Genomic DNA, 8,984 nt, shown 5'->3' with positions numbered 1-8,984 from the left:
AGCAGCGTTCATCTGCATCTGTGCTGTGGCAATTTCCCAAACACTGTACTACTGCAGGTTAGTGTACTAGCCCCCTGCTTGTCCTTTTCCTGGATTCAGGTCAATCTATCTTTAATTTGGTTTCCACGTAGACTCGGGTCCCGTGTCATATGTGCTCATTGACCCTATGTTTGCTTATGGAGCAACTGTGTTTGATTCTAGCCTTTGCAGGAGGGCATCTGAATTATCGGAGTGGAAAAGAGCCTCTCTGAATAATCCCATCTTAGGGGCTTTCAGTCAAGAAGTTGGCCACTGATGGTGGTTTTTTGCAGTACAAGCTGGCGTGCTGCACAGGGCTGTAGCTGGCCAAGGGGATCCACACTGACCAGTTATTCCAAAAAGCCACATCAGCACCTCAGCTCAGGGCAGTCTTGAGGCACTTTGACTGCCAGCTGCAGCTGGGAGACTGGCTGTGCCCACTCTTTGTGCCCCAGAGCCAAGGAACTCAAAAAGAAAATAGCCTGAAGTGCAGCCTAGGACTGTTGGGCTTGCCTTTGAAATATTGTTACCTACTGACATCTGTCCCTTTCCTGAAACTGCTTAATAACCTGAACCTTCCTGTTGGCAGCTTCAAGAAAGATCAGGTATCAGCTATTTAAATGCATAGTTAGCTGAAAATCAATAGATGGATGACGATGTAAGCATGTATTGGTTTATGGGTACTGTCACGCTGCTGATGCACACTTTGCAGTGATGTGGATGGCTGTAACAACACATTTGGAGGTTAGTCTGTTTTGAATCATTACGGTGGTACCTCAGTGCGAGCGCTGTCACAGAACTTCTAGAGGAAGATTCTCCTCTGCACTGGGTGGCTTGTGTGAATTAACAATGCATTTACCTATTTGTAAAATAGATCTTGAAGATGGCATTCCTAAAATCCTTAGAGCTTGAGGATAAGGTCAGATAAGTTTGAAGAGTTCCAGCATTTCTTTGACTTAAACAAAACTTTTTACTGCTCAGGATATGTCATAGATCCAGCATGCAGCTCATTAGGTAATCACACTGAAGATCATAGGTTCACCGTGCTGCTGTTGGTTGTTGGTTCATATTATTGGAAAATATCCGTTTACTGTGCAGGGGGATTTTAAAATAAGCTTTGAGTTAGCACACATTCTTCTTGTGATAAGTTACTCTGGAAGGTAGAGATGAACTTCAGTATGACTTCCAAATCTAAGGCTGACTAAAATTTGGCCCATCTTTGAAATGTATAGCTTAATTGTCTCTCTTCCAAGAAGGTAGCTCTGTTAGCTGGAACAACAGCGTCTGCTACTGACACTCCTAAAGCCAGTATATAATAAAACCGTTGATTCATACTCATTCCCTTTTGTTCCTTTTTTACTTCAAGTAGTGCAAGATGTGCTTTGTTATTCTCGTTTTTCACTTGGCTGTGATTTTTCAGAGACCTAAAAGGAAGATAAAAGGCATTATTTAAAAAGGGGGTGTTCATACTTGATTCAGTACTCTCCTTAGATATTATTTTCCTCTTCAGATTTTTTTAATACTTGCTCTAAACCCATAAACTTTCATAACTGGTGTCTGGCTAATTTGCAGCAGCTTCCACCTTTGGCTTTTGTTCTTGAGCTTACTAAAATCAATGAGGCATCGTCCCCTGAGCAATTTACTTATTTTCTGGGTGTTCTGGGAATGTATTGGTGTTTATTTCTGCAAGTCTTTGTTTACCTCCTCACAAAACTGGATGTCATCATCCCGTGCTTGCTTAATGCAGCTCCATTGCCCTGTCATGCACGTTTGTATAACCTTCAGATATGGTGCCTAAGCTGTTTGAACAGGTTTCATGTGACCTGCCCTGCATGCTAGCTCTGGATCTTACCTGCTGCTCCATTTTATCTCTGCACTTCATACTAATGAGCACCTGCAGCGTTTCATGTCCCTGATCCTTTGGACATCTGCCGTGGTTTAACCCCAGCCAGCAGCTAAGCCCCACACAGCCACTCGCTCACTCCCCCCCCCCCCCCCCCCAGTGGGATGGGTGAGAAAATTAGAAGAGTAGAAGTGAGGAAACTCATGGGTTGAGATAAAGACAGATTAATAAGTAAAGCAAAAGCCTGCAAGGGCAGGCTCTAAAGGCCCCTAAAGCCTGGCCACGGCACCCACGTCCACTCACCCTGCCGTGGGCCGGTGGCCGCCACTGGCAGCCGACCTCGGCTTGTCAGCCGCTGTTGTAAGGGATGATGCAAAACCGAGAAACCCTCCCAAACTGCGACTGATCCTCGAGTGCTTTTGTTACGGTGGTTGTTTGTTCCTTTCCTATTTGACTGGCAGCTGTTCCAGCTGACGCCAGAGCTGACTGAGAACAGAGCGATCAGCGCAAACGGGCGAGGCCAGCTCCCCCCCTGCCTGCGCAACCGGCCGGGACGGGTCCCGACACGGCTACCGGACGCTCCGCGGGCAGGAGAGGGGAAACTCGCCGAAACTCGCGCTCACTCGCTATCTGCGTGGCGTGGCGCGGCGCGGCGCGGCGCTTCCCCTCAGCGCCGGGGCGCTGTCCGTTAGCGCCACGTGACCGCCGCCCGTTGCTCGCCGGGATCTGAAGTCGTGGCGGGCGGGGAGGGGAGGGGAGGCGCGCGTGGCGGAGCCGTTGCTCCTCCCCCTCCTCCCATCACCCGCCCCTTCCCCACCCCTCCTCCCCCCGGCGCTGCGCGTGGGGCGGCTCGCGGGTACGTTACAGCCCCCCCTTCCCTCCCCCGCCGCGTCCGTTACCCCTTGGTGTGGGAGGGGGTGGGGCGGGACGGGAGCTGGGGTTCGGGCTCGGCTTTCCTCTGAGGGAAGGCGGGGAAAATGGCGGCCTGGGGAGCGTGACACCCCCTCCCCACTCCCGGCTGTCGCTGCCGCCTGTGGCGGGCGGGTCGCGGCCCTTCCCCGGGCCCTTGTGGGCGGAGGTGGCCGGTCCTGTGGACTTATGAGGTACTTCGGCGCGTGAGCAAAAATAACGCGTGTGTTTCTATATATATAATGTGTGTATACATAGATACGTGTCTGTATATAGATGTATGTGTGTATATGGGTGTATATATACGTACACAGATGTACGTATAGAGCTCGGTATCCGCGGGGCGTGCACGCTGTGGCGGCTGCAGACGCACCTGTGCCGCGCCAGGCCGTGCCGTTTGGCACCCACAACCATCTCGGCTCCCTGGGCCTTAAGGTCGTAACACCCCCAGGGAGGGAAACTGGGGCGTGTTAGCTGAAACACGTCTGGTTTTCTGGCGTTTCGTGTGGTTTTCCAGCTCTTCTGTTACTGAAGAAGCCAGGGGATTGTTTTTTCTGCATGTTGGCTCTGTCAGCGCAGCCTTCTCCAGTGAAGTAGTTATCTGTAGAAAACTACGCGGCTGTTGAGCACAGGGGAGCTGCTACTATTAAAAAATAATACTTGTTATTGAAAAGGAGAGGGTATAATTGTAACTGATTTGAATGCAGAACGTTTTGCTGAGTTAACAGTTCAGTCTGTTCATCCCCTTACTTGCTGTGTTTTGACCACTGACAGTGGCCAGCATCAGTGGTTGGCCAGTGTCTTTGGTTCTCAGAAGAAATAAAAATTAATTTTGAAGGTGTACAGCTTGTTCACCTTTTTTTTTCCCCCCAAATGGCTTTAGTTCTATCACAAGATAACCTCTTTGATTTTTTCTGTTTCTATGTTTGAAAATAGTTTGTGTACACATAATAGTACTGCTGATGGTTTTTCTTTTATGTTTAATCCAGTGTGATTCCCTGCTTTTATGCCGTTGTGTTTTCACAGAGTTTCTAATTGGAAACTGTTGAATAGCTGCAATGTAGCAGGCAGAGTTTTAGACGGGATCTGAATACAGATTATAATCTCTCTGGTATTTTACATGTTACTGTTTGCAGAGGCACTAACCTAGCTTTAAACAAGAAAAGGCCATCTCGTACTTATTATTTTTTCTTTATTCAGGTTTACAGTAGGTGTAGAGTAATATTTTTTCTAATTGCACTTCTTGTTAATAACACTCATACTACTGTTTTGTTTCTTACAGGATTGGTGAGGGAAGAGCTTGCTTTCAGTGAAATATTTATCAAGTGTTGAGGAACAAGTCAGGAAACCCAGCCAAAAGCGAATGTCATCAGAAACACCAAGAGAAAGTCCAGAGGTGCCAACAGAAAACACCATGTCTCCTGAAGTTCCTGATGTGGAAGGAAAGGTGAAGTCAAGTGACAGTCCGGTAGAGAGACAGGAGGCAGGCTCAGACAAGGAAGAATGCCTTGAGCCCATGTCCAAGAGGCAAAGGAAGAAGCTGTTGAAGCAGAAACAGTGGGAAGAACAGAAAGATCTACAGAGGTGTGGTTTGCAAAATAGCTTTTGCAGGATCATGTGTAGTATTGAGTGCTAATAATAATGATGTGTCAGCAGAATTTGCGTGTGGATTGCTTTAGCAAATCAAGGCAGTTGAACTAGTTTTCTCCCATGCCAGGTTTAAAGCAGTAGTCACAGGCTACTCCATCTGCATATGAAGAAGCTATAAAGGTAAGCATTCTCTCTTCATACTAGAAGTGTTCCTCAACTTGAAGAGGATGTCGGGAGGGATTCAAACTTGCATGTTTTTGGTTTGTCGGAGGGGAGAAGTAACATGTGGCTTTGTCCCTTTCTGAATGGGCTGCGTCCTCTTTCCCCAGTGCTGTCAGACTTGGTGAATCTTACAAAGTCAGTGACTAAAAAAAATTTCTTTTGACACATGAAATGCTCTGCTGTAAGTTATGTTGACTTACAACCTGTTAAAATAGTTTTGGAAGATGATGAGCTTCTGTTTTATTTTGTTGAGAGAAACCTTATCTGCAAATGGGCTGGTGGTGGTTTATCCTTGTCCTGCTGAATGCAAAGTGTTCCTCCCCCAGAGAGTGGCTGTTAAAGTTGCTGTCTCTGAAATTTGATCTCCCAACTGCCTGCTCCCGTCAGGGGACCAGAGGGAAGAAACAACTGTTTCAGAAGTCTTTTGAAAAACTTGAAACAGGAGGTAAATTGCCTTCCACATTCCGATTCCGATAGTGCAATTTTGGCAATCTTTTTGGTTGTTTCTGTTATGAGACCTGACTCGGAGCACCCGTAAATCCACGCAACTCCCACTATTGACTTCGTTGAATTTGTGTCAGATGTCTGTCTTTGTAGGTATATACAGAACTTCACAAAGATGGGGGGTGTGTTTCATGCTGGTATCAGCCTAGCACAAATGGAAGCAACAGGATAAGTTTAAACTACCACGGTCATGGGACAACCACCTTGATCGTAGAAGTATGCATTTGTGTGCATAACACGTGCCTCAGCAGATTTGGCAGCACTTTTTGAAGATGTATTTGTTTGTTTGTCTCTTTAGGCAGAAACGAAAAGAAAAACGCCAGAAGAGAAAACTTGAACGTCAGTCAAAATCGGACTCCAGTAGTGAAGTGAATGACAGAAAGCGTATGCGAAGGGAAGTTGTTCCTAGTACACTTCGCCTCATTGTGGACTGCAGCTTTGATGACCTGATGGTGCTAAAGGTAAAAGAAACTTACTCTTCACGTACAAATGTTGAAAGGTTCTCCAGTGACAGTGCTGATGCAACGTCAGAGCGCAAAAACTGGAGAGCAGCTTGTGGAGGACAGTTAGCATGTTTCAGATTGTGGTGACTCCCAGACCTGCTTAGGTCAGTTGCTGAATTTTTTAGGGTTTGGAATGTACATTTATATAAGCTTGCCAAAGATTTTTGTTTGCCTTCATGGAGATGCGGTAAGTTGGTTTGATTCCAAAAACAGGAATATAGAAACAGTTTGTGCCGTATGTTCACCATGAAGCTACGCACAGTTCTGCCTCAGAATGGTTTTGCTAGAGGGGCTGCAAATGCCCCATCAAGTTACTTTCTCTTTCAAAGTGGACCTAAGGCTCCCAGCCATGTTAGTAAGTATGTGTGGAAATAAGAATTTTGAGCATTAGGAGGATACCGAGCTTTTCCTCTCAGTCACACGAGAGGTAGTTGGTAGAGTTGGTAATAGTTGATGTTAACCTAATGCATTTTATTCTTTTTCTTAACTGCTTAATGAAATTGCTTTAAATGGTGGCACAGCTGCCTGAGCTCAGTTCTTTGATTTTTTTCTGAGAGCTCTGAAGACTTGCCCATATTTAGTTATCACGATAAAGTGCATAACTCATTTCTGTGTTCACTGCACAATGCAAAGATTTTACGTGTTTATTGAATAGGCCAGATCTGCAGTGACAGCATAACCTCTCTGAAGAAGGACAGAAATAAATACTTGCAGAGGAATGTTGGTTTGCAAGCTGAGCACTTCATGAAACATTTAGAAATACTTGACGTGGATGCATGACCATTTAAATTGGTGTACTATCCAAACCTTCTCAGTAACAGCAGACAGATCCTAAAGACAGCAGACTCCCAGCTGTTGGGGGTAGGGACAAGTGATAGTTCAGAAGATAGGGCATCTAATTTTATTAAAGGACATAGAAATGCAGCTGCCTTGCCAGAGTAGCCTGAAGAGTTTCTCCATCCCTGCTGCACCCTGACGTGACTGTAAGAATCTGCTTCAGCATCTCCTGCTAAAGAATCCAGGTCACTGATAAAGCAGGCAGGTAGGATCAAGGAAGGCGTCGGAGGACACATACACAGCTTAAGCTTAGGGTGAAAACGTGACTGGGCAGCATTTGTATTGGGGAATGGCAAAGTTCAGGATGGATTGACAGGTTACTACGTATCTGAGAGACTTCCCAACATAAAGGACTTTAATTCTGATCTTGAGATTCACACATTGAACATAACCTTGTTCTTCCTTTACTACTAGTGTATTGAGTTTGCATGGCAAGGTTTTGGTAGCGGGGTGGGCTACAGAGGTGGCTTCTGTGAGAAGCTGCTAGAAGCTTCCCCTATGTCTGACGGGGCCAACGCCAGCCAGCTCCAAGATGGACCCCCTGCTGGCCAAGGCTGAGCCCATTAGTGACAGTGGTAGCGCCTCTGGGAGAAGAGATTTAAGAAGGGGAAAGGAAAAAGCAACCTGCGCGACACCAGTCGCAGCCGGGAAAGAGAATATGTGAGAGAAACGACCCTGCAGATGCCCAGGTCAGTGAAGAAGGAGGGGGAGGTCGTGCTCCAGGTGACAGAGCGGAGATTCCTCTGCAGCCCGTGGGGAAGACCATGGTGAGGCAGGTTGTCGCCCTGCAGCCCATGGAGGTCCACGGTGGAGCAGATATCCACCTGCAGCCCGTGGAGGACCCCACGCCGGAGCAGGTGGATGCCCGAAGGAGGCTGTGACCCCGTGGGAAGCCTGCGCTGGAGTAGGCTCCTGGCAGGACCTGTGGCCCCATGGGGCGAGAAGCCCACGCTGGAGCAGGTTTTCTGGCAGGACTTGTGACCCGGCGGGGGACCCATGCTGGAGCAATCTGTTCCAGAAGGACTGCACCCCACGGGAAGGCTTCCTATTGGAGAAGTTTGTGGGGGACTGTCTCCCATGGGAGGGACCCCACGGTGGAGCAGGGGAAGGCTGTGAGAAGTCCTGCCCCTGAGGAGGAAGGGGCAGCAGAGACCACGTGTGATGAACTGACCCCAACCCCCATTCCCTGTCTCCCTGTGCTGCTGGAGGGGGGAGGAGGTAGAGAATTCAGAAGTGAAGCTGTGCCCGGGAAGAAGGGAGGGGTGGGGGAAGGTGTTTTAAGGTTTGGTTTTATTTCTCATTATCGTACTCTGATTTTGATTGGTAATGAATGAAATTAATTTTCCCCAAGTTGAGTCTGTTTTGCCTGTGACAGTAATTGCTGAGTGATCTCCCTGTCCTTATCTCGACCCACAAGCCTTTTGCTATATTTTCTCTCCCCTGTCCAGCTGGTGGGGGGGAGCGATAGAGCGGCTTTGGTGGGCACCTGGTGTCCAGCCGGGGTCAACCCACCACAACTAGGATGGGTGAAGTGCCCCTGAGGAAGCTTTATTTTCAGACATCTAGCAAATACAGTAACAGATGCTTTGGGAAGGGAAATGACTGCGAAGATGCGATTGTAACTGTCCTTGCAAACTATCAGTCACCCTTCTGGCTCTAACATGTTTGCTCAGTAACCTATCAGCTTCATGAAGGAAATGCAACCGTGCTGTTGCAAGACTATGTTAACGTGGTTGCGTTAATTTTGGTTCTGTTTGGCAGTGAGCCTCTGAGGCATAATTAAGTTTTTCAGGCTCAGCTAATGCAGCATGATGCTGAGAGACAGCTGATAAGAAACACTAAGGACAGAGATTTATATGGAATTAAGGCAATCTGAGTATGGCCCAAAAGCTTTTGGTCAAGTATCTGCCCCATTCACTAAGTCATTACCACAACTCGGTCAGCGTGTAGTCACTCAACCCTGCTGTTTGGTTTCCAGTTCACTTGGTTTCCGGTTTAGTTTCCAGCTGACTTTGTAATGTTTACACCTAAGACACAAGGGAAGTTTCAAAGCACTGCCAGCTCCTCTCTTGCTTGAAGCTCTGCTCCCATTTGCCATGGCCTGCAGGCTCATACTCTTGCACAGCTGTATAGGAATTACATATCTGCTAAACTGATACCCATTAAATCGTTTTGTAGAAGTGAGTTTCTGCATCTGTGGTCTGAGTTGGCAAGTGGACCTGTGTCACGACCATTCTGGGTGACCAGCCTTCTGCTGGCCATTCACAAATACTCCGTTCATTGATTTGCGGCTACAGGTTACTTCAAGCCCCCCAGCCTGCTTCATCTGGTGCTCTAGCATGGCTAGGCATGTGCAGCAGTGAGTGAGCACCAAGGGAAAGCAGAGCTGAGATTGTCCCCCAGGTCTTAGCATAGCCCTCTCCTGCAGTGGGAAATGGGAATGGAGGTGGTAGTTGTTACTGCAGTAGACGTGATTTGAAGTGAAGGCAGGGGCTCTTGGAAAGAGTATACTGAGCTCTGCTCTGAGCTAAGCTCCTCTTTCCTTAACGCTGTGCTAA

The 8,984-nt window shown here is 47.6% G+C and overlaps 1 protein-coding gene and 1 long non-coding RNA gene across 44 annotated transcripts in view; one reads left to right on the top strand and one right to left on the bottom strand.

Annotated features, from left to right (window-relative positions):
- LOC142032347 (alcohol dehydrogenase 1-like) overlaps window positions 1-8,984 on the top strand; it is a 330,614-nt gene that overhangs the window by 90,849 nt on the left and 230,781 nt on the right. For 42 of the 43 annotated variants that reach the window (XM_075031193.1, XM_075031006.1, XM_075031212.1 and 39 more), the window contains 3 exons: window positions 4,053-4,354; window positions 4,488-4,540; window positions 5,385-5,547. The gene's annotated coding sequence lies outside the window, so the exon portion shown is untranslated. The remainder of the gene's footprint in view (window positions 1-4,052; window positions 4,355-4,487; window positions 4,541-5,384; window positions 5,548-8,984) is intronic. The other variant, XM_075031276.1, reaches the window with a different exon arrangement.
- LOC142032717 (uncharacterized) lies at window positions 243-2,567 on the bottom strand. Its single transcript, XR_012650962.1, has 2 exons — window positions 2,165-2,567; window positions 243-1,442 (listed from the first exon to the last, which is right to left on the bottom strand). It is a non-coding gene; the product is annotated as an uncharacterized LOC142032717 (long non-coding RNA).

Source organism: Buteo buteo, chromosome 1, assembly GCF_964188355.1.
Source record: "Buteo buteo chromosome 1, bButBut1.hap1.1, whole genome shotgun sequence".
Taxonomy (NCBI): domain Eukaryota; kingdom Metazoa; phylum Chordata; class Aves; order Accipitriformes; family Accipitridae; genus Buteo; species Buteo buteo.
The sequence above is the reverse complement of the archived record's forward strand: the minus strand, read 5'-3'. Positions and strand labels throughout refer to the sequence as shown.